Raw genomic sequence first — 3,908 nt, 5'->3', positions numbered from 1 at the left:
TCTTGAAAATCTAGAAGTAAATATGTGCATGGTGGTGACGAGGATAGCAGTGTGGTAATTGCATTCAATTCGGTTAGTTATGCCTCAATTTCATCTGCTGTTGGGTTTGGCATATAAAAATTGGGCCACTGGGTTTTAATCGGTCGAATCGACTGTTGAAAAATCGTTGGCACTCTCCTCCTCCTGATTGGATCAAAGTTAATGTTGATGCTTCTTTACTTTTTGAGATCACAAGGGGAGATTTTTATTAGCATTTGGAGTAAGCTGTGTATATTGGGATGTCTCTCGGTTGGAGCTATTTGCTAGTCACTCTTTCAGCTCTATGATGCAAAAATGGATGTTGCAATACAAATGTATAATCATAGAAGGGGATAATTCTAATGTCATTAAATTTCTTCAAGGAGTGATGTGAAAGATGGATGCTACTAAGGCCAGTCGTTGGATGGAAGAGCTTGCTTTTCTTAAAGATTTTAATCATGTTATTTTTAATTGTGTTTATAGGAATTAAAATAATTAGTTTATTTATATGCTAACTTTGCTCTTTCTAGTTTTTTTTTTTTTTTTTGATGATATTAGTGAATAATATTCCTCCTCCTTTTCTTTATATGTTAAAGGAGGAATGTGATTGTATTGGTTCCTTCGGTAGCTTTTTAGTAATATTGCAATTGCATCTTTCAAAAAAAAAAAAAAAAAAAAATCACTATCACAATGTATTTGAATCCTCTCATAATCTGATAAAGATAGTATACAATCATCATTCTCTTTTAATTTCTCCATTCAACTGTTAGTATTGTTCGAAACCTATCGCATCTACTTCTCAAATGACAACTAGTTGGTCTTGATGCGGCTTAAAAATGAAAATGCAATTTACTTATTTTGATTATTTCTTCAATTTTCTAAGATTATTTTATTTAGAAAATTTCCGCATTCTTAAGGGATTAATGAAAATAAAAAATAAAAAATTGCAGGATCAATAACAGAAGCTAAGGAACAATGTGGCCATTTATATGAGATGAAATATTTTGATTATTTGTAGTATCAGTAGTCCTATTATCATTTATCATAAACATTTGACTCAAATTAGAATTGAATGGGTTGGAGAACTAAATAAATATTAATTATTCTTTTTTTACGAATCAATGAAAAAATTATGTTTGGAGTAATTTAAAGAATTAATATTCAAATTCATATTAGTTCTTGGATCTAAATAATGTTTTATTTATAGTAATTAAATATTACAAATCAAGTATTTGCCAATTTGATTTGGTTTGGGATCAATTTTTGGGCGGCCGATTCAAACAGATAATGCGACGGCGGTGGGTTCGCGTCCCTCGGTAGCTCGTTTGTTGGTTGAAATTGATATCTCAAAATCTCACCTGGATTCGATGTGGTTAGGGCCGGAGAAGTGTGGGTATATTCAAAAGGTAATTTTTGAAGATGTTCCTAGTTTTTGTCAGCAGTGCAAAGTTGTTGGTCACAAAAAATCGGAATGCTCTAAACAAGTCCCTCATTTAAGAACACCTTTGATTTCGGTTACTCCTCCGGTGGATGCCGGGATACAGCAAAATCTTAACCCTCTTGAACCTGTTTTATCTCCATCCCTGAATCTTCCTTCTAATCATCTCATTCCTGATATTATGGAAACGGACCAGATTTGTTTGAAACCTAGTGTTGGGGTGGAGGTTTTGCCTTGCCTGTTACCACGATTTCCCCTGTTTTGCTGGATGTTACTATCGGGATGGGGGCTGATGCTTTACCTGATTTGAGTGCTGTTGATGTTTCGAGCCCTCGGTGTGTTCCGGTTGGGCCTGTTGGTTGTTCTGCTGATTTAGATTTACCTGTTGTTGATGTTAATAATGTTGTGCCGGTGGAGAATTTAACTGAAGTATCTAAAAGCTTAAATCAGTTCGTGAATGTTCCGGTGCATGCGGCTGCTACGATAAATCTGGTGAACTCTCTGAGTTGTGATAGATCGGATCAAATAAATTGGTTAAATGACTCTTCTAACGGTGAATTTGTTTCTGACCATTCGGATTTTGATTTCATATCTTCGGATTTTTGTGGGGGTTCTGACCCAGGAAATGATTTCTCATTGGTTCCTGCTAATGTTGGTTGTTCGAAGGTTTCACGTGCTAGGGGCCGCGGAAGGGGCCGTGGCAAGGGGTCGTCGTAGGCGTTAATGATTTGTTGTTTTGTTGGTTAATCTGTTTGGTATTCCGATTTTGGGTTTCGGTGCCTCATAGATTTTTTTGGGGGCTATGATGTGGCCGGGACGAGTGCCCTGTCTTTTGCTTGCGGCAACCTTTGGTGCTTTTCGATGCGTATCGTTGACTGGACCCTTTATCACCTTACTGGATGGCCCGTGCATGTTGGTGGGGCACTGGATGTCTCGGTCAACTACTGAGCCCAACTACCATTTATCTACTTTCAGTTTCCTTCTTTCATTGCATTTCTGCATTTTATTAGATGTTTGCCTATCTCTGTTGTAACCCTTTATTTATCAATAAAATGTTTTTGTTAAAAAAAAAAGTATTTGCCAATTTGATTTAAAATATAATTTCTATGTTAAAAAATTCTATAAGCATCTGTTTTATATATATATATATATATATATATATATATATTTATATTTATATAACTAAAAATCCATAAAAATGAAAATGCTACAAAGTTGATATTATAATTAAATATAGATCCTTGCTTGATTTAAAGCAACAACTAAAAATGAGTACTTTATTTACTAAGTAAAAGGAAAACTAACTTAAGTTTGGGATTAAAGTGATTCCAACTTAAGGTTAAGTCAAAAAGTTACAAGACTATTACTTTCAAAAGAGCTAAGGCTTATGTAGATGCACTGTAATTACTTAATGAAATTGCACTCTAGGCATGATTTTAATTTTAAGTTTCATTATAAGAAAAGAAGGCACATTTGCTAAACTTAAAATTGAAATCCACATGACCCTGTGGATTAACTTCAGTTAGTTTGTCAAATTTGAAATAAAACACTTATATCCAAGATTTAACTCGAAGGTGAATAAACTTAGGGCTGTCCAAACGGGTTAATGGGTCAGGGTTTTCCTCGAACCCGAGTTGACTTGAGCATAAACGTGTCAACCCAAACCCGACCTGGGTATAAACGTGTCTTTGGGTTTGGGTCGAATCCAAATACCTCTCTCTCCTCTCACTTCTTCCCCTCTTTTAATTTCTTCATAGCCAAACAACTAAGTGAGGGACTTAGTTTGGTGAGGTAGGGATATTTATAAATCTATATAAATATTGTTCATGGCCTCGTGCCGCAATTCTCACCAGATCAGTGTCAAAATGCTCTACTTCACAATTTTCATAATTTTCAAATAAATTTATTTCATTCCAAAGGGGGTTTTATTCTTCCTTTTTTGCTTCCCAACTTCCCATATGTTCTTTCATCATGGGTCTTCAACATGCTCTTCAGATTTGTGCTAATAATTAGTAGTGGAACATTTGGATAGCATCAGATTCTAAATTACTGGTGTCTCTTATATCCCAAAAATTTCTTCATATTAGGCTTTTTAGCTTGGTGAGCATGGGTCCTATTTCGTAGCCTTGGTCGAGATATTGCATTGATTTTGCATTGTAGTTCTAGAACTCAATTGTGTTTGTTGCAATTGGTTCTTTTGGTTATTTCTACCTCTCTTTCTTGAAGACGAGAATAACTGGTGGTTTATCTAGTTGGTGTCGTTTCTCTATCTTCCGTATATATTTTTTGAGTCTTCTTTTGTTGAGTTTTTCCTGTTGATTTTTAGAATTAGCTTGCTCTGGCTATGGTCTATTGTAGGTTAGTGGTTTCTCTTGTTGGGTTGTTTGTTGTGTGGTCCTCTGTTCCTCAAGCTAGTGGCTGATTCTATTAGTTCTATTTGTTGTCATGTTGT

The sequence above is a fragment of the Dendrobium catenatum genome, unplaced genomic scaffold, assembly GCF_001605985.2.
Source record: "Dendrobium catenatum unplaced genomic scaffold, ASM160598v2 fragScaff_scaffold_1220, whole genome shotgun sequence".
Classification (NCBI taxonomy): Eukaryota; Viridiplantae; Streptophyta; class Magnoliopsida; order Asparagales; family Orchidaceae; genus Dendrobium; species Dendrobium catenatum.
Note: the sequence above shows the minus strand (reverse complement) of the source record.